Raw genomic sequence first — 23,034 nt, 5'->3', positions numbered from 1 at the left:
TTGTTTAAACAAGAACCTAGTCAGTATTATTTCTGACAGGTACAAATCTAGCATTTACTTTCTTACTCATGTTGAGAAAAATCAAATCATATAAGACATTTGAAAAAAATGTCTTCTTTATAATAATCTCAAATTTCTCATGTCTTCAACCTCTAGCCCTAGAAGTTTCATCTTCAAGAACTCCAGAAGACAGGTAGATCAAACCTTTTATACAAAAAATAAAAAGCTGAAACCAAGTACTATAGACTTTTTTAATATGCTCTTGTCTCAGTTAAATAGTATCATGGCCCTCCACTGTTTCTCATATGGTATGATTTCTAAAATTCTAGTCAACCCAGAATCAGTCATCAGACCTTTCACAGACAGAAGCTTCACAAGCTTTTGTCAATGAGTTGGAGATCAAATTAGCCTGCAAACAGTTGCTGTGGGAGGTTGAATACTATGATAAAAAATTTTTTTTTCTAGTTAGATCACCACTCACTCTCCTGGCCCAATCTTGTTTGCATCTTAGTATTAAGGGCTAGCATGCAATTAAAAACTATTCTGAATATCATGCATTGTATTAGCCACTCTCCAAGTCTGTGCCACCCAAAAATCTGATAGAGACCTTATCTAAGAATCATCAGAACCAAGGACAGAAAGGTTCAACTGGTTAACTAATCAATACTTTTAAATTTTGAGAGGAGGCAGAACAGAATGAAACATATCAACTCTTTCTTTCTTTCTTTCTTTCTTTCTTTCTTTCTTTCTTTCTTTCTTTCTTTCTTTCTTTCTTTCTTTCTTTCTTTCTTTCTTTCTTTCTTTCTTTCTTTCTTTCTTTCTTTCTTTCTTTCTTCTTTCTTTCTTTCTTTCTTTCTTTCTTTCTTTCTTTTTTTTTTTTTGGTTTTTGGGCCACACCCAGCGATGCTCAGGGGTTACTCCTGGCTATCTGCTCAGAAATAGCTCCTGGCAGGCATGGGGAACCATATGGGACACCGGGATTCGAACCAACCACCTTTGGTCCTGGATCGGCTGCTTGCAAGGCAAACGCCGCTGTGCTGTCTCTCGGGGCCCTTGTTGAAAGAAAACTACCAGTAAATTGTGAGATTGTACAGGATTGTGCTTTTCCTCTCTCTCTCTCTCTCTCTCTCTCTCTCTCTCTCTCTCTCTCTCTCTCTCTCTCTCTCTCTCTCTCTCTCTCTCTCTCTCTCCTGAATATTTTCAGACTTGCAGAGGCCAAGATTAGTAGGAGAAGCACCAGGAAAGGAGTGGCAATAATAAATGATAGCTGGGTAAGGAGACAGATACTTTTCTGATGGTCTTGTACAGCTTTGTCTAAGGGATGCTCCCTGATATCACCAAGCTAGAATCTACCTGGGAAACAAACCTTGAGCTCTATGGAGAAACATCCATTTAACAAAAACATCCAATTCCAGTCACCTATTTGTTGTTAACTATTAATAAATACATTAATTCTGTGGTCAATGGTCAACAGGTAGTTTATAAAAGTATTAAGCAGGTGTTGCTTGGGGTAGTGATTCTAAGCTGAGGCAAATTTTTTTCCATTAATAGTTGTAGCTGGAGCATTGATAGAAGTGCTAGAATTTACCTTCTGAGATTTTTCCATCCATAGGGCTGAAAGCAGAATAGACTTTAGGACAAAGGCTGTTTTGAATATTTGAGAAAATTTACTAGCTAAAAATATTGTGTCTGACACAGAGGTAAGAAGTGAGCATGTCTTTTAGCTGTAAAGAAAAGGGCCAAGGAGGATGAGTTCAGCAAATAGTTCAGCAAATAGTGGAATCCAAGCACCCCTCTCTGAGTGAGAGGAGATAATAAAGACATGAACATAGAGTCCTTTCTCCAGAGATAGTGCTTTTAGCTTTGAGGACCCAGAAATGGTACACAATCTCATTTCCCACTACAGCAAAGGAACTTCCCTGAGCTACAGTCTTCACAGATTTCTATGGATTTAGCTCAGAGGTTGTCAGTAGAAACCATAACAAACTAAGGAGATGAGACCCTTTATCTTTCAACTGTCTAGGTACCAATAAACTTTCTAAATTCTAAATGGTTTGTAGCAGGAAAAGGCTCTCTTATATGAATAAAATAGAGCTTCTAGTCAAATGCTAATGTTTTCATGTAGGATTAAGTTGAAGTAAAGGAATTAACTAAAGTCTCTTTATATCATAGTTCAAAAACAAAAATTCCTAATCTAGGCATAGAATAACCCACAGAAGGGGTTGAGGGTACCGGAGAAGGTGTCCCAAGATTGAACTGTTAAAGAAGTTCAATGAATTGTTCTTAATTTAAAAATGAAACAACTCAGATGTGGGTCTTAGTCTTGTTCTCAGCTCTCTAACACTACTGTTTCTCCAACCAATGCCCTCTGCACCTGCCCATCTCCCTTTTATTCCTAGCTTTGTGCTCTGGGATTATTTATGATGGTACTTGGGGGACCAAAGTAGTGACAGGGATTGAACCATATTCAAAGTATATGTCTTAATTCCTGTAATTCTCTTTCAGGTCCCTAAATATTGTTTTAAGTATTTGATGTATTCTAATTGAGGGGAGGGGTTGCACATAACTGCAGTATTTTAGGGCTTTTGGCTTTGTGTTCAGAGATTTGTGTTCAGAATACTCTTGCAGTATTTCAAAGATCATAAGAAGCATGAGGGATCAAACTGAGGTTGAACACATAGAAGGTAAATGTCTTGATCTCCTCTAATATCTCACTGTTCTATCCACTTTTAATGAAACTTCTGGGTCCACATATCACCATTTACCATAAAATTTTTCTTTGTTGTTGTAAAATTTTAGAATTCTTACTATTCTTGACACATAGACATTAGCCATTGAGAGAAGAAGAATACCGGTCACAGACTGGGAGAAAGTATTTCCAAACGTATGTCTGATAAAGGGCAAGAATACAAGATATACAAAGAATATTTACAACTTACAGAAAAAAAAAACCAACAACTTAATCCGTGGGCAAAATATTTGAATATATATTTATTCATATAGAAGCTCCAAAGATATATTTACAAATAAGAAAAGATGCTAAGTATATTAGACTGGTAGAAATTGCCAATAAAAAAAAACAATGAGATGTAACCACCTCTATATTAAATGGTTAAAATATAAAATCAGCAATTTCCAAAATCGATGCAGACCCAGACAACAGGAATTTTCATTTAATTACTAGTAGTGATGCAAAATGATATAAGCACTTTGATTTACATTTTGATGGTTTTTTGCAAAACTTAACATAATTCTACGATATAGCCCAGCAATAATGCTCCTAAGTATTTAAATAAATTAGTTGAAAATAATCTGCACAAAAACTTTTACATAAATACTTGGTAAAACTTTATTTCTAATTTACAAACTGGAAACAACTAAAGTGACTTCAGGTAAATGAATAAGCTGTGTCAGATTTATACGATAAATATTATTCAGTAATAAAAAATAAATATACTGTCAAACTACAAATCCAATAAAGAAAACAGAAAATCATATTACTTCATAAAAGAAGTCAATCTGAAAGGCTAGATACTGCATTATTCTAACTATGTAATCATACTAATAACAAATCTATATTAGTTCATTAATCAAAAAATACCATAATGATGCAAGATGGCAGAATAGAGGTATCTCTACAGAGGAGGAGAGATGATAATTTTTTTTTTGCATTACCTGCTTTATTTTTCTATGGTTCTTAAAACTTTTCAAAAGTTAGACTGTAGACTTTTAAAAACACTGTACATTAAATCAACAGGTGTGGATTTCTGGTAAAGGAACTAACTAAATAATATGACATTTTAGAGGACTTTTAGACTGGTGCCTAAGAAAATTAGCATGATTTCATAGTCTAAAGGTTCACTTCTCCATGGGGCACTCTTATAACCATAAGGCATATGTGAAACATTGCTGTGAGAAACTCCAACACTATTATTAATGTGATCTATTTTGACATTTCTACATCTTTTGAGTGTAGAACCATAGCCTTTTATGTCAAAGCCTATGTGAATGAAAGAAAAAGTCCCATTATTTTCTTACAGCCAGATCAATTAAAAAATTTAGCTTTCAGTTCCACGTTTTTAGAGGAACATTCTTAGAAATTAGTATATTTGGGGGGAAGGAGGTATAATCTTACTTACACTTAAAAGCAAATCTTAAACAGTTGAATATTTTAAGTTGAGTTTTTTTCTTGATCTGAATCGAAACTTTGCAACCTTGGGAAGGGAAGGATAATACATCTAGCTTTATATATGGCCAACCCAGGTTGACCAACTCAACTTTTGGCACTCCTTATGGTGCCTGGAGCACTTTTAGGAGTGATTCTTGAGCACAAAGACAGAAATAACCTATCAGTATTGCTGGATCCAAAAACAACAACAGCAACAACAAAACAAATGTTTCAACCTTGGTATTTATATCCTACATATACCTTGATATTTGGTTTTGAATTTTTTGTTGTTGTTGTTTTTGGGCCACACTTGGCGGTGCTCAGGGGTTACTCCTGGCTGTCTACTCAGAAATAGCTTCTGGCAGGCACGGGGGACGATATGGGACACCTGGATTCAAACCAACCACCTTAGGTCCTGAATCGGCTGCTTGCAAGGCAAACACTGCTGTGCTATCTCTCCGGGCCCTTGAATTTTTTTTTTTTTTCAGTTTTTAGTTTCTACATAAAAAACAGTTTTTACCTGTCTATGTGAAATCCAAATTCAGAATACTGGGCTTTCTGAGTTTGCAATGGCCTTTTTGTGAAGGCAAGACCTTTGAATATTCTCAGAAACTGGTATTTCCTTTAGAACTTCATTTAGATGAAATAAAACGAGGTGATGTTATAAAAGTAGAAGTGGCATAAAGAGTTAAGTCTGTGTTTTTCCTATATGTGCAAAAGAGTGAATCTCAGACAGAACAAAACTAACACATTTTAACAAATGGTCGCCTATTTCAAATTTAGGGAAGCTTGAAGATCTGTGAAAGTACCTTTTATGCAAAATATTTATATGAGAGTATAAATAAAACATACACTACAAAGTAAAATACTTTGATATATACAGGGTTTGTAATACTGCCACAGTGACTAAGTTTTTTTTTTTTTTTTTTTTTTTAAGTGAGTCAGTATAGTGGGTCAAGTATTTGCATTGCACACGACTGACCCTGGTTTGACCTGAATCACCAGCAGTGATCTCTTATCACAAAGTCAGAAGTAAATCCTAAGAACTAGAAGCTGTGGTCCCAATATAAAACAGAAACCAAAACTACAGGCATAAAAAGTGGAGGGAGAATGCTACCTCCCAAATATTGCTCAGGTGTTCTAAAAGCCACTCCTAGAAGTAGGAGCGTTGTAGAGTGTACAGCTCAAGGCCCCAAGTAGAAAAGTTGGGGCCCACATGGCCGCACTAGATGGTATGGGGATAGGGGTATGGGGCTCAAATTCAAAGTTTTCATATATCAAGCATGCACTATGCCCCTTTGAGCTATCCCTCAAGACCCAACTGACATTAAAGCTTCTATTTCACAAAGGGAAATTTATAGAGGATTGCATATTAAAGGTTCTCTTCCCTGTGGCATCTTTGTATCAAAAAACAACAGACACAAGTCTTCTGAAAGCCTCAAAAAGATGTGCGATTTTAAGTTTGTGGTACAGAGAACCAAAGCGGCTGACTTTAATTGCTCCCTCCCCTTCATATACTTCTATCTGGAAGATTCTAAAGGTCAAGATCATACAAAGATGTTCCTATTTGAAAGAAATTTTCTGGAGGAAGAAGTCCTATTTTCCTGCTCTTTGGAAATAAAATTGAAGAGTGATTTCTTTTAAAAAGTGTCTTAAAAAACATATTTGGGGGCCAGAGAGATAGCATGGAGGTAAGGCGTTTGCCTTGTGTGCAGAAGTTCGGTGATTCGAATCCCGACATCCCATATGGTCCCCCGAGCTTGCCAGGAGCAATTTCTGAGCATAGAGCCAGGAGTAACCCCTGAGCGCTGCCGGGTGTGACCGCCCTCCCCCCCCCCAAAAAAAAACATATTTGGGGCCCAAGAGATAGCACAGTGGTAGGGCATTTGTCTTGTACCTGGTCAATCCAGAACAGACCTGAGTTCGATTCCCTGGCCTCACATATGGTCCCCTGAGCGTGCTAAGAGTGATTTCTGAGTGCAGAACTAGGAGTAAGCCCTGAGCGCCACTGGGTGTGGCCCAAAAAACAAATAAGCAAACAAAAAACTTATTTAACAAGATATAAGATGAAAAATTATCTCAAAGAAGCCTTCTCTGGGCTGGTTGACTACATGTAATTATTTTTAAGTAAGGAGTTGGACTTTAAAGGATCACATTTATAGGCCAAGGTAAACTTTTGCCTTTCGTGGATTGAAAACAAATTACTGCATTTGTCATCATTTTTGAGTTGCATTTTGACTGTAGACTATCAATTTGCATACCAACAAAAGAGATTATTCTTGAAAGAGTCTTTTGTGTTTTTGTTTTGGTCCTTTGGGATGCCTGTGGTAAGAAGGAACCAAACCATTTTCATACTTGGGATTTTACAGGTTGTGTTTATGTCTCCTTAACTTGATTGTTAACACCCACTTTTAATTCGATGGGGCCATTTTTGGGGTCTTCACCTCTCATTTGGTTTCCTCTCATTACCCGATGCTCTATCTTTTGCAAAAAAATCATAATCTGGCAATGAAATATATTTGCTTTAATGATTTAATCTTTGTTTTTCTAGAGTTAATGGTTGTGCTTCTTAGAAGCCATATAAAGCTCTTTACAAATGAATTCAATTTTTCTTTTCTTTTATCCATCAACCTATATAATTTACCCTCTAGTCACTTGAACTGCTCAGTATTCCTTGCAACTCTAAGACACTCTCAAGACTTTTCTTTTTGCCTTTGTTCTTTATGCCTATAAAACCTGTCCTACAAAAGATATACTCTTCTCTCCAGATCCAGGTCACAACTCAACACACAGCTGAACCCTCGTCTGCTATCCTTTCTTCTTCTTCTCACCATGTTGGAATCTTAGTTCCTCTCAGATCACACTATTCTTCCATTAGAATGATGTCATCATTGTGCTAAAATTTCACTTCTCGTGAGCTGATGTGAAGGCGGAACCTGGACAGGAAATAATTTTACTCCTCTATGTGTCCCTGATGCTTAATCAGTCATAGGCAAGTGAGAGTTATCAAAATGTAATATATGTTTAATAGCTCATTACCTATTAGTGAGAAACTTGCTAAGTACTTTAAATATATTACTTTATTTAGTCAGTATAATAAAGGTAAAACATTTTTCATATGAGAAAACTAAGAGGTTAAGCCACATGTTTAAGGAGATCCAACTGGTGATATCAAGATTTTAATGAATTAGAGGATGGACCGATAGCACAGGGGTAGGATGTTTGTCTTGCATGCTGCTGACCCAGGATGGCCATGGGTTTGATCCCCTTGCATCTCATATGGTTCCCCAACCCAGGAGCAATTTCTTAGCACATAGACAGGAGTAATCTCTGAATGTCAAAGGGTGTGGCCCAAAAACACAAAAAAATTTTTTTAATGAATTAAATATGTATTATTTTCTAGCTACTAATGGAAAATGAAATATAACCTCATGAGTATGTCAGACCAGTATACTTTCTTTGACTTATATATTGTAGACATGGTTTGCTGGTTGCTACTGGTAGGGCCATATATTGTATTATTTTCACTCATTGAGCTTGGTAAGCATCTATACATCTCAGAGAATGTTCTCCAGACATACAATCACCTAGTTTTTTATAAAGAAACAAGAAATCCTAAATGGAGCAAGAAATGCCTCTTCAGCAAGTGGTGTTGGCACAACTGGTTAACCACTTCCAAAAAAAGTGAACTCAGATCCCCAGCTAACACCATGTACCAAGGTAAAATCTAAATGGATTAAAGACTTTGATATCATATCTGAAACCATAAGGTATATAGAACAACATGTAGGTAAAACACTTCATGACATTGAAACTAAAGGCATCTTTAAGGAGGAAATAGCACTCTCCAAACAAGTGGAAGCAGAGATAAACAGATGGGACTATATTAAGCTGAGAAGCTTCTGCACCTCAAAGAAAAAAGTGCCCAGAATACAAGAGCCACCCACTGAGTGGGAGAAACTATTCATCCAATACCCATCAGATAAGGGGCTAATATCCAAAATGTACGAGGCACTGATGGAACTTTACAAGAAAAAAAATCTAATGATGCCACACCCCAGATTTATGTGCAACTACCTGAAAGACCCTCCCATTCCTGGGAGGGGTCTTGGGAAGGTTAGATAAGGCTTTGACCAGAAGGGCAAAGAGATTTTGGCCTGGAGAGGATGGAGATTTGCATTATCTAGATGAAGAGATGGCTGACAAAGGCAAGATGCAGGGCAAGCTAAAAATAGTATGCATAAATGGTTATAATATAGAAGCCACACATGTTGGCTAGGGCATGAATAAAGCTGATATTTCCTGAAGCCTGCTGTGAGTGAATTGCCTTCTTGCCACCACCTGAACTTGCAGACCTGCCGGTTAATGGGGAATGAAGCCACGTGGTTGGGGCCTAAGGACAAAGGCCTCTATCTAGCCCATCCAAAGGACCTCATTTATTATTTAAGGCAACAATCTAATCCCATCAAGAAATGGGGAGAAGAAATGAACAGACACTCGGTAAAAGAATAAATACAAATGGCCAAAAGCACATGAAAAATTGCTCTACATCATTCATTATCAGGGAGATGCAAAGCAAAACAACTATGAGGTACTATCTCACACCACAGAAATTGGTGCACATCACAGAGAATGAGAACAAGCAGCTGCTGGCAGGGATGTGGAGAGAAAGAAACTCTTTTTTACTGCTGGTGGGAATGCTGTCTATTCCAACCTTTATGGAAAATGATATGGAGATTCCTCCAAAAACAAGAATTTGAGCTCCCACATGATCCAGCTATATCACTCCTAGGGATATACCCTAGGAACACAAAAATACAATACAAAAATCCTTTCCTCACGCCTATATTCATTGCAGTACTATTTAAAATTGCCTGACTGTGGAAACAACCAAGGTGCCCTTCAACAGATGAATGGCTAAAGAAACTGTGGTACATACACACAATGGAATGTTATGCAGCTGTCAGGAGAGATGAAGTCATGAATTTTTTTCTATACATGGATGTACATGGAATCTATTATACTGTGTGAAATAAATCAGAAGGAGAGAGATAGATGCAGAATAGTCTCACTCCTCTATGTGTTCTAAGAAAAATGAAAGTCATTTTTGGAATAATTCTCAGAGACAAAAGAGAGGAAGGCTGGAAGGTCACCACATGAAGCTCACCCAAAGAGCGATGAGTGCTGTTAGAGAAATAACTACACTGAGAACTATCCTAACAATGTGAATGAATGAGGAAAGTAGAAAGCCTGTCTAGAGTACAAGCGGGGGCGGGGTGGGGTGGGGGAGATTTGAGACATTGGTGATGGGAATGTTGTACTGGTGAAGGGGGGTGTTCTTTACATGACTGAAACCCAACTACAATCATATTTGCAATCCCGGTATTTAAATAAAGATATTAAAAAAAAAAAAGGTCAACCCTGGGGCCAGAGAGATAGTAGGAGTTAACATGCCCCTGTACTAGAGGCTCCTTTTCAAATTCCTGGCACCACATGTGGCCCCTGAATACCACAATGGGTCACTTTTAAGCAAAAAGCCAGGAACACAACTGCTAAGTGTGTCTCCAAATCAAAACAAAACAAAATAAAATGATTATAATTTTCTTGTAATTTTTCCCATACAAGTTTTTTCATGGAAAAAGGAAGTGATTTCTTTCTCTCCTCATATACTTAGCTGTTAAAGCTCTCTAAGACCTACTCCATATACTTGATAATAGTATACAAAGGTCACCGGGGGACTCTGGACTGACATTTCAGTTATTTTCCTACTTCACCTTTCTGTAGAATTTGACACAGTGACTACCCTTCACTTTGAGAAATATATTTTCTCCTCTTCGTTTAATTGACTTAATCATTTTGTTGTTGTTATTGCCTATCATCCTTCTGATTTTTTCTTAGGTGTCTTTCTCTGATTGGAGGCACTCTCTTCAAAGAATTGTGTACACTCAAAATGTGTTCAAGGGTCATGGTAACAAACTACAGAACATGAAATGACTCAACAACATAAATTGATGATCTTACAGCTCTGAAAATCAGAAGTTCACATTCTCCATTTTTTCTCCTTTCTGACTTTAACCCCATTCACTTCCTTTATCTTTCATTTTGTGATAGCTGCCATTTTATCTTAGATCTTTCCCTCTAAGTGCCATTTCTACTGAGAACCGAATTTTGCCAATTATGGTTCTTCACTTTTTCTACACACATCTTCCCCCATCCTCTCATCTCATTAGAACTGCTCTAGTGTAATATCTATCCTCAACAATTTTTCTTAGATTATTTAAATGAGTTCCTAAATAATTTCATAATAATCTCCTCCCCAAGTAAATCTGGCACCCTCTTGCTAGAGGAATTTAAAAAAAAAAAAAACAAATTTCGTCGTTTTATCTGTTAATGAATCCTCAGACTTAGTTATGAGTTTAGGATAAGGACAAGTGTGTGCCTAGGCTCTGGAGATTCCTTGTCCCCAAGTAGCTTCCACCCTATACTCTAGTATTACTGTCTTGCATCTCTTTGAAATTACACTTGGAATTTCCAGTGCACTAGGTCTCGGATCTTTTAACCACATTAATACCTGAAGGTCAACAACTAACTGGTTGTTTGTAACAGTCCCAGCTGGAACTCTGATCATCTCTTTTTTACTTCATTAGCTCTTGGTTCCTGTTTTAATCTCTGCACCTAAATTTGGCTCTCATTTTCCTAGTTTCACCCACCTTTCCAGCATTTAACTTTCCTTTGTGATCAGAATCAGAGTTACTCTCAGGAGGTAACTGTCTTTGTTCTTGGATTCTTTCTGTTTCAGGCCAATTTTTCTAGGAACAGAAACTGTAATTGTCTTACAGGGTCAAAAGAAATAAAACACTTCTTAATTCTAGTCCTACCAATGCTATTAAGTCATTACATAATCTTAGACAATGACTTCCCTTTAATTTCTTAATCCTAAAATTATTATAACAAAAATACAATACTGAGTACTTATCAGGGTATAGCACTTTATATGGTTTATCTCATGAAATTTTACAACCATTTAATGACATATTACAATTACCAACAAGTATAGGTTTAAAATTCTAAGGATTTCAAATAAAACTTCTTGTCAAAGATCACTTAGTAGTAGAAATAAAGATTTAAGCCCCTGTAGTATGGTTCCAAAGTATCGATGCTTAATCACTGTACTGTTATTCCTTCTATTATGCATCTCACACTAGAGAAATACCATCATAACCATCATCAAATAGGAAAATAAGTGTGTTGCTGCTATCTTTCACATAAGTTATTAGTAAAGTTGAGTCTGTTTTCAAAGTGGAGTCAAGGAGCAAAAACTTCAACCAAAGCCCTAGTAGCAGAGCCACACAAATGATAAGTGATCATATACTATTAGATAATTTCTATTCTGAGAAAGAACAGATATTGATTATTTTTTTATTTAAACACATTGTATTTTTCCCTGAAGATGTGATCAAATTCCAAAAACATAAAGGAAAAATTAAAATGCAGCCATAAAACTTGGGGGATAACTAAAAAATCTAGAGTATGTGATTCGCCTACTGGAGGTCTGGATTTAGTCCTCTGCTTAGCATAATCCCCTATATATCACTGGGAGTGATTCCCCCTAAGCATAAAGTCTGAAAGCTGACTTTGAACACTGCAGTGTTCAGACACCTCAAATTTAAATCAAAACAAACATCTGATATTCCTAATATTGTAATGGTATCAGGACTACAAATATTAATACTGTATATTTTTTGTTTCTTTTGGTTTTGGAGTCACATCTGGTGGTACTCAGGCAATTACTCTTGGCTCTGAACTCAGAGGTCATTCCTGGTGGTGCTTGTGTGGCAATATGGGATGCCAGGGGTCAAACCCCAGATTGGTTGCATGCAAAGCAAATGCCTGATCCTATGTGCTATTGCTCTGCACCAGCATTAAATCCCATTTTTACTCATTAAGCTAACTACATTAGAATTTTTCTACAATAGAAATTTTAACCATTTAAAATTGTATTTATTAATATTCCATAATTAACTACCGAATATACTCTAGTATAAGCCAACCTGAGTATAAGCTGACCCCCCCCCTTAGTTTTACCCTAAAAACTGGGAAAACTTAGTGACTCAAGTATAAGGTGGAAAAATAGTGGAAAATGCAGCAGTTACTGGAAAATTTCAAAAATAAAAATATATACCCAAAACAATTAGAGTAAGTGAGGAATCAGTAGGTTAAATGTTTTTCAATATTTATTACTAAAGAAAAAACTGTAAACTAGCAACAATAACTTTAAAACTTTAAAGTGCAGAAAACAGTAACTTAATGGGTAATCAAGCTAAATAACAAAGGTTAAAATCCTTCAATACAGGATTCCTTCTCCTCCTCATCTGTATGTCCAAACAGAACTTCAGCTGTATCTGATGTGAGGGTATTAGCATAGACATTATCATCACTGTGTTCGCAGATATCAATCAACACTGCTTTTGGTCTCATACACAGTGCAGAATTTTGTGCCGAGAAACTCGGCTTATACTCGAGTATAGAGGTATATATTTTTAGAAATTTGTGTTTTGAGGTTCTTTATTATTAATAAAGTCAAGAAAATACACACATTTCTAAAATTTTACAAATACTTATGAGTCTGTCCTTTGAATAAACTTCCAAATATCTAGGAAACTTGGTTAAAGTACATGTATAAATTTTGAGGAGTTTTGATATGTACCACCAAATTATTGCATAGAAATTTTATTCTACTATCAGCAAAATATAAGAATACAATGTTATTCTCTCAAGAAGCACATAAGAATCTTTCTTGCTTACTTGCTTCTTAAAAAACTTACTTGCCACTTTTTAATAATATTTTAAGTATTTTCTTTCTGGTAAGACATGATATTATTAACCATTTAAGTTTTGTTAACTTGAAGTTAATAACCAATATACCTGCTCTGTGAAATAGAATCTTAATGCAAGATAAATATTAATATTTTGGCTAGTACTGCAGATAATAGCCTGTGATTCTATATTAATGTCTCAGCATTACTGGCATAAATAAATGATACAACCTCTACAGTTCCACAAACATGGTTAATTCTAAAATTGCTTTTTTTTTTCACACAATATTTAAAAATTCTACTGGACTGATAAGAAATATTTTCTTGAAAATAAAATTTTGACTTTCTTTCATAAAAGCAGTAAAGATGCTTAAATGACAGCGACTACAAATCTGAAAGAAAACCACTAAATAATGACTAACTTTAACTGTTATGTCCAAGAAAAGGGTGGGCATGATTTTTTCAGAAAGTCCCTGATAGGGGGGTTACCATAGTGTGAAAATTTAGGTGAAGAGCAACATGGAAGGAAAGGTCGTAGTTCTGCTCCTTAGGAATGTGTTAGGTAGCTTCTTTAAGCCAGAGTTAACTCATCCATAGAACAAAATATTGTTGTCTGCCTGTGCATCCCTGTAAAGATTAAACTTTAGTGAAATAACAGAAGTGGATTACACAATAAAACATGGATATTTAAAATGCAGTAGTAAATTGAATTATTCTTCTGCTTTCCACTACCTCACTCTGCTCAGAATCTCCCATGACTCGTGTATTTCCTGAATTCTGTACATTTTCTTTTACTTTGGTTTCTTTCCTTCTGCCTTCTTTATCTTATATCTTATTTTTATCTTTATCTTATCTTTATCTTATGTTTTCACCCTCAGGCAAAACTTACCTTGGTGGACACAAATGTGCTTTCTATCACTTGTCACAAGGTATTATTATAAAATCTCTTGCTTCTTTAAATAATTGAAATGTTTGAATTTTGAAAATCACACAATAAAATGTAATTACTCTCAAAAATCAGCAATCAATAAGCTTTTTGGTACCCCCAAACAATCCTCACAGTTCAGTGACAAAAATGTTTGCTAGAAATGTTTAAAAAAAATGTTCCCACTTTGGAACTATGAACTTAACTGAAAGTGGATTCTTCAAGAATAGCGAAATGGCTTTGAGCATATAGCTAATATTTCATAACATAGAACTCCCTTTTCCCATTTGTTCCTGCTTTTGGATTCTGCATAAATAACTCCTTGACACAGATTGGCATCCTTAGATAGCAAGGACAGAAAAACACCCCCATCTCAATCTCAGCCAGTTACTGAGGTACTTAAGTCACTATTTATTTATTTATTTATTTATTTATTTATTTATTTATTTATTTATTTATTTATTTATTTATTTATTTGGTTTTTGGGCCACACCGGGCGGTGCTCAGGGGTTACTCCTGGTTGTCTGCTCAGAAATAGCTCGTGGCAGGCACAGGAGATCATATGGGACACCGGGATTCAAACCAACCACCTTAGGTCCTGGATCGGCTGCTTGCAAGGCAAACACTGCTGTGCTATCTCTCCGGGCCCTCATAATTTATTTTTATTTTATTTTTATTTATTTATTTATTTATTTATTTATTTATTTATTTATTTATTTATTTATTTTGATTTTTGGGCCACACCCGGCGGTGCTCAGGGGTTACTCCTGGCTGTCTGCTCAGAAATAGCTCCTGGCAGGCATGGGGGACCATATGGGACACGGGGATTCAAACCAACCACCTTTGGTCCTGGATCGGCTGCTTGCAAGGCAAACGCCGCTGTGCTATCTCTCTGGGCCCGATAATTTTTTTTTTTTTTTTTTTTTTTTTGGTTTTTGGGCCACACCCGGCATTGCTCAGGGGTTACTCCTGGCTGTCTGCTCAGAAACAGCTCCTGGCAGGCACAGGACCATATGGGACACCGGGATTCGAACCAACCACCTTTGGTCCTGGATTGGCTGCTTGCAAGGCAAACGCCGCTGTGCTATCTCTCTGGGCCCCCAATAATTTATTTTTAAAGAATTAAGTTGATCACTCACCCACTCGTCAGACAAAATTTGTCTTTCCTGCTTTGTCTGTTGAGCTACAGCCCGGAAATGATCCCACTTGTCTTCTGTCTGTCTGTTAGTCCTTATTATACTAGAAAAAGAAAGCCCTCCTCTGCCTGTAAAAACGTCCTCCCTAGTGAGCAGATATCCTGAAAGTTTCTTTAATAAAAGCTGTTCCTCTTTTTTTTTCTTTAAAGACACTTGGCAAAGAAATTTAACTCTTTCCTTGCATTTGAGTTCATCAAATTTAATCTAAATACATAAGCATACTTTTTAAATAGCTCAGTGGTTTAGTTCTAGACATGACATCAAGCTCAGGGTGACTAAAAATTTCCCCTATTGAAAATCCCTCAAAAAACCTAGAAAATAAGATTATTTAAAAGAAGGAAAAAGAGTTGCTTGTCTGCATTTACTAGTACCATAGACCCACTCTATTCTAGAAAGAGGGGAGAATACCTTTTCATCTATAGGACAGAATAAAATAAGAGTTTACAGATTTAGTAAGACAACAAAAAGTAGACTGGTGGCAATGGGTTAGGAGTGAATGCCTACCATTGTTGATTTTGCCTACCAGGAGTGATTTCTGAGTGCAGAGCCAGGAGTGACCTTTCAGCACCACCGAGTGTGGCCCAACACCCCCCACCAAAAAAAAAGAGAATTCAGACAACTTGGACAATGAGCCTGTGTAGATATTTTCTCAAAGAAAACATAAAAATGGCAAACATATATAAAAGGGTGCACAATATCACAAACACTCAAAAATAAAAATCAAAAGCACAAGCTAAAATGGCTATTGTCAGAAAAAGAAGAGTGTTGAATACGATTGCTAGAAAAGCAAACTTTTATAGCCATTGCTGAAAACAGAGGTTTCTCTAAAAAGTGAAACAAGAACTATCATATGATCTAGCAATTCCACTCCTGGGTTTATATTAAGAGAAAATAAAATTAGTATTTTGAAAAGATAAATGAACCACTATATTTATGTTAACATTATTCTCAGTATCTAAAATATGTAAGTAACATATAGATAGATATAAATATAACATGTATAGATATAGATATCTATAGATATAGATAACATCAATAGATGAATGACTTTAAGAATATATGCTCTTTAGCTTTATTAAATTTTAACATTATGACATTATAAATTATTATTTAGTTGTAAAAATTATATGTGTCATGAAATGTTATAAAACCATGAAAATCAAGAAATTTTTGCATATATGACTTTATAGATAAAACTAAAGAATTATTTTTCTAAATTTTTTCATGTAATTCTTATTTATAATAAATTAAATTTTCCATCTTTTAAATTAACACTGTACTTATTTATTTGTTAAATTATTGTCCGGGGACACACCTGGCAATTCTCAAGGCCTTCTCTTGACTTGGTGCATGAAGTTAATCCTTGCAGAATTTATGGGACCATGTGCGGAAGATAAAGCCCAAGACTCTTTCATGCAAGGCATGTGCTCCAGTTAATTGAGTGATCTCTACTGCCTCAAAGGACATTATTTTTAAATCAAATAATGCAGACACAGAGAAAAAGTATGATATACCGCCATATAAAATCTAAAAACTTAAACTCATAGAATTTGACAATATAATTATAATATCTGAGACTTAGAAATGGTATAAATGTAGAGATCTTGGTAAAGTTTATAAATTCTAATCATAAAATAAATAAATTATGGGTATCTAGTATAATAGCATATTGACTATAGTTCATATCCTATTGACAATAGAATACTATATAGCCACAAGAAAAGATGAAATACTGTACCTTGGATGGAATTGGACAACAGCAGGTTTAGCAAATGATATGAATCTTACCACACAGAGTGGAGAGTTCAGTTAGAGAAATAACTACCCTAACAACTATCATGACAATGATAGTGAGAGAAATAGAATGCCTTACTTGAATACAGGAAGCGGGTAGGGGAGGAAGATGGGGACATTGGTGGTGGAATGTTGCACTGGTGAAGGGGTGTTCTTTTTTCTTTCTTTTTGTTTTGTTTTGTTGTCTGTGGTCCTTTATTTCCAAAGAAGATGCTTTATCCTATAAATTCTGCTTGAGTTCCAGGTGCCTCTATTGTCCTTTCAGTAGTCACCACATCTATTTCTTTACAGAAACTCCAGTTTCATTTCATCTGACATAAAAGCTTTGTCCTTCCAGGAATTAATGTGGATTTTTTTCCTACAAAGTTTCACTTGATTTTTTTCACAGTTTTTTTTTATCTTTATTTAAACACCATGATTACAAATATGATTGTAGTTGTATGATTACAGTCATATAAAGAACCCCCCCCTTCACCAGTGTAAGATTACCACCACCAATTTCCCAGATATCCCTCCTTCCAACCCCATCTACACCTGTACTCGAGACAGGCTTTCTATTTCCCTCATTCATTCACATTGTTATGATAGTTTTCAGTGTAGTTGTTGCTCTAACTGCACTCATCACTCTGTGTGGTGAGCTTCATGTCATGAGCTGCACTTACATGGGTAAATGGGGGAAATAATAGTTGGGACTGAGGCAGTAAACGATTAGAAATGAGCTTTGTAGGGCAGTATCAAGGTCACAATACAAGATGGATATTATGCATATATAAACTATATGCATATAATACCATCAATATATATTGTATGCATGGGGGCACTAGCCCCATATGGTTTTGGAAATGGAGACCAAGGGAAAAAATTTCCAGTGACTGTGCCAATATAAACCAGTGCTGCAACAGCCTGCCCTCCTCCCAAGGCACATTCCCATAAGTGTAGAAAGAGGTAATGGGAAAGCCTGATGACCCCTACAGAGTCCACCTGGACCGGCACCCAGGGAAGGGATGGAATCCAGGGGAGAAAGAAGGGGATAGCTGGGGGCCTGCCAAGAATCCCAGCACTCCCTAGGCGAGGGAGAAGGCCTCCGGCATGGGGCCTCCCCAAACCCCATACCTGGAAAGAGCTGGCCTCCAAAATCAAAGAGGAAACCGGAAGCCAGATATCTGCCCACCCAGCTCCCCATGCACCTCTCTCCTGGAGTACGGAGGGAGTAGGGAAGCCTGAGGACTGCTAAGAGTCCACCTGAACCCACTTCTGGCCATCTGGACCAGCACCCAGGGAGGGCCTGGAGTCCAGGGGAGGAATAGGGGGACGTCTGGGAGCCTGCCAAGCCTCTCAGCATTCCCCAGGCTAGGGAGAAGGCCTCCGACATGGGGCTTCCCCAAAACCCCATACCTGGAAAGAGCTGGCCTCCAGAATCAAAGGGGAAACCGAAAGCCAGATCTCTGCCCGCCCTCCTCCCCATGCACCTCCCCCATGGAGTACAGAGGGAGGGGGGAAGCCTGAGGACTGCTAAGAGTCCACCTGAACCCACTTCTGGCCATCTGATCCGGCACCCAGGAGGGCCTAGAGTCCAGGGAATTAAGAGGGGACGGCTGGGGGTCTGTGAAGCCTCCCAGCACTCCCCAAGCTAGGGAGAAGGCCTCCGGCATGGGGTCTCCCCAAACCCCATACCTGGAAAGAGCTGGCCTCTAGAATGAGAGGAAACCAGAGGACAGATATCTGCCTGCTCACCTCCCCCTGTACCTCCCCCCTGGAGTACGGAGGGAGTAGGGAAGCCTGAGGACCGCTAAGAGTCCACCTGACCCACTTCTGGCCATCTGGACCAGCACCCAAGGAGGGCCTGGAGTCCAGAGGAGAAATAGGGGGATGTCTGGGGGCCTGCCAAGCCTCCCAGCACTCCCCAGCTAGGGAGAAGGCCTCCGGCATGGGGCTTCCCCAAAAACCCATACCTGGAAAGAGCTGGCCTCCAGAATCAAAGGGGAAACCGAAAGCCAGATATCTGCCCGCCCACCTCCCCATGCACCTCCCCACTGGAGTACGGAGGGAGGAGGGAAGCCTGAGGACCCCTAAGAGTCCACTTAGTCCAGAAGTGAACCCACTTCTGGCCATCTGGGCCAGCACCCAGTGAGGGCCTGGAGTCCAGGGGAGAAAGAGTTTTTCAGACCTGTTATTTCAGTGTGAAAATTTCTAATTTCAATTATTACATCCTCTTGATGCTTATTTGTGTTCCAGTCAAGTCTATTGATGCTTTTTTTTTTTTTGAGCGCCCTGAACATCTTCCATAATTCTACTCTAAACCTCTTATTTGAGAGGATATGTAGCTGTCTTCTACTTTTTGGGGTATCAGAGCAGCCATCTTGATTCTTTAAACATGGGGTTGTACTGCAAAATTTCTCCATTGTTAAGGCTGTAAATTGCTTCTTACAATGTGGAAAATGGAGGTCAGGGGTTTAAAGATAAGCACGGCCACGCTTTTTGGGAGTAGGTCCTGGGGGGATTATGCTCCTTGGTGTCTCTGTGCTGGCTCCGCAGGAAGAAGGCAGAGAGCGAGGCAGCCATCCTTTTTAAGTCTCTGGGTGCCCAATCACATGGCAGGAATCGGCCCCATCTTCGTTGAGTGGAAACATCTTACCGGGAGTGGGTCCTGGGGGGATTATGTTCCTTGGTGTCTCTGTGCTGGCTCCACAGGAAAAACAGGTGTTCTTTTTTCATGCAGAAGGATGGTGGTTCAAATCCCGGCATCCTATATGGTCCCCTGTGCTTGCCAGGGGCGATTTCTGAGCATAGAGCCATGAGTAACCCCTGAGCACTGCCGGGTATGACCAAAACCGAAAACAAAACAACAAGAACAACAACAACAAAGAAAATATAAAGTCATGCAATTTGCTGCTATATAAAGGGACCTGAATAGTATCATGCTGAGTGAAGTTAGTCATGGAGAGTAAAACTGACACAGAATGACTTCTCTCATATGTAACATATAAAAAACATACAGTAGAATTAACAAATACCCATAGACAATGGAAACAAAGAACATGGCAGCCAGTATTCAGTAGTAAACATGACACTTAAGGTGACATGGATATAAGAAAGGGAGGATTATTTTTTGTGGTTTTTGGGTCACACCTGGCAGTGCTCAGGGGTTATTCTTGGCTCCATGCTCAGAAATTGTTCCTGGCAGGCACGGGGGACCATATGGGATGCCGTGATTCAAACTAATGACCTTCTGCATGAAAGGCAAACGCCTTACCTCCATGCTATCTCTCCAGCCCCAAGAAAGGGAGGATGTTTTAACACTTTCCCACAGCTATAGTGGAGTGAAGTGTTCAATTGGGAGGAGGAGGTTGTGCTGAACATTGTCCTGGCCCGCAGGACAGGTTATTCGTGGATGTAGAGGGGGTCCAGCCTGAAAGAAAATGGGGGGAAAGAAGGGAACCAAGCAACAGGAGGCTTGTCAAGGTTCCGCTTTATTGATCAGCAAAAGGTTCCTTTTAAGCACGTTTTTACAGGGGATGGAGCGAAGGTACGATGGAACAGCCTGCGTTACAAACAATCTTTACAGGGAGCATCCTGTGGGTAATCTTTACATGCTATCTTTATATCAGAAACACAGGAACTGTTTCACTCTAAACTAGTGAAGCTTCAAAGATGTCACAAGCTTCCTGGAATGTTTGACTGATAGGACACTGTGCTATTTCTTTGAGCTCTGGAGCTTAGTTAATAGCTAATGCCTTAGGTTACTTATTCAGGCCACACAGACTGGCTTGTCCTACTGAATTCCATATTAGGGTTTGGTCTCTGGCAAAACATGATAAAGTATTATAAAAACATATTAGCAACAGTTCGTAAACCATTGTAAAACATATATATTTATATAAAGCTACTTTAATAAAGTCAGACTACTAATTGGGAGACAAATGGGGGCACTGGCAGAGGAAAATAAAGACAAATGAAGATACTGGTGTTGAAATATGTATTCCTTGTATTCCTGAAACACAATTGTGAATAATTTTGTAAATTCACAGTGAATAAATAAATTAATAGAATTCATTAAAAAGTTTTAACTCCATCAAACATTGGATAAGGAAATAAATGTAGAGTCCTCTGAAGAAGACCAATTGATGACAAAAAGTACATGAGAAGATGTTCATCCTCATTTAGCAGTAGGGAAATTCAAATCAAGATGACAATGAGATATCATCCTACACCAGTGAGAACAGTAAATATTAAAATATTGGGAATAATTTGTGTTGGAAGGGATGTGGAAAAAAGGAACTTTCAGTCACTGCTAGTGGGAATGTTGTCTGGTCCAATGTTTGTGTTATGTGGAGTTATCAGTAAATTCAGAATTGAGTTGCCATCTGTCCCAGGAATACCACTTTTGGGTAACTACCTCTAAGACAGAAAAACATTCATTCAAAATGATGTGTGCACACCATTATTTCATTGAAGCACTCAATGAAAAAAATCTAAGATTTGGGATCAACATAGATGTCCAATGACAGATAAGTGGTTAATGAACATACAGTAAATATACACAATGGAATATTACACAGATGTAAAAAATGAAATTATTCCATTTACAGCAACATAGATAGAACTTGAATATATCATGTTCAATGAAGTCAGACATATCCAGAAGGATAAACATAGGATAATATAACTTATATGTAGTATTTAAAATAACTATCTTGAGAAATTAATTTAAAGAGTGATGCCTAGATCATCTTGGGTCCTAAAGAATAGGGAGGATATGGAAATAAATTGAGTAGATGGGGTTAGAAGAGATAGATGAGAAGTAAGGGGGATCCAGGGTTTAAAAGGATTCAGAGTAAGAAATGATAGATCTAATTATCCAAACCACAGTGTCAACAACACTGAAATTATAAGACCCAAACTTCATTTATTTATTTTTATTGTAAGAATTTATTCAAGAGACAAAATTGATTAACATATTGAGGTAAACTTACATAATATAGTAACATAACAAAACATATAATTAATGTAATATAAATACATGTAAGTCAATGAACATTTCTAAATAAAACACAAATTTTATCATAACGACTTACATATCTTTCACAGTAGTGTTTTAGGTACATATTAACATTGAATCCCAAACTTCATTTATAAGACCCAAATCAAATTTATAATGATACCTGTTAAGAGGGCAGTCTGGGATATATGGGGGAGGAAGGGAAGTAAACTGGGAGCAATGATGGAGAGAAGTTGACACTGTGATGGGATCAATGCTGGAACATTGTATGTTTAAAACTCACCCATGAATAACTTTGTAAACAATGTGCTTTAATAAATAAACTTAAAAAAAAACTAAAGCAAAAAAAAAAAAAGAAATTCTTTTCAATTCTTTGTTGTTTTTTACTATTGATGTGGATGAACTCTTCCCTGTTATGTATAGTCTATGTATATGCATAGCTCCTGGAGCAGGCACAAGAAGCTATGTTTTAGCAGGCCTGGGCAGAGACCAGGAGTTTGAGAAAAGAAGTACTTGGAAATAACTGTGTTCAGGAAATATCTGGCCCACAATTAGAAGTTCAAAGTTGCAAGTGCTCAGCAGCTACCAGACATTCATGATCATACTGCTCTGCATGGTGGCTAGAAGCCTGGGGGTATATTAAAAGAGAAACTGGTGTCTCAGTATAATGGATTTTCTGGTTTTTCAAACCAACTTCTCTAGCTGAAGCAATTTGTTAAGTAAGTACTCAACAGAATGCCAGCACTTCTCAAGAAACTGTGAAAACCACTAATCTAATCAAATCTAACCTCCCTCCCACCATCCTGTGCTACAAAGAAAGAAGCTGAGGCATAGAATGACTATGTTACTGATTTAAATATATAGCATTTGGCGATAGTATTCTGAAATTCACTTCTACCTTGTGGTATCTTGAGTATGTTGTATGATTGTGGTAGAGAAATAAGAGAATGGAAAAGTTATATATCTCTGGACCATGGTTTTTGGAGAAAAAAATTCTCAGTCAGTTGATGGAGTGGTAAAATTACCAAAAAGAATATGAAATAGAATATCTGTTAAAAAAAAAGTGTTCCATTTAGGAACTATTCTAGGAAATATTCTATTTTGTACCAAAAACGGGGCATTTTCTCATTGAGCTC

The sequence above is a fragment of the Suncus etruscus genome, chromosome 13 (assembly GCF_024139225.1).
Source record: "Suncus etruscus isolate mSunEtr1 chromosome 13, mSunEtr1.pri.cur, whole genome shotgun sequence".
NCBI lineage: Eukaryota > Metazoa > Chordata > Mammalia > Eulipotyphla > Soricidae > Suncus > Suncus etruscus.
The sequence above is the reverse complement of the archived record's forward strand: the minus strand, read 5'-3'. Positions refer to the sequence as shown.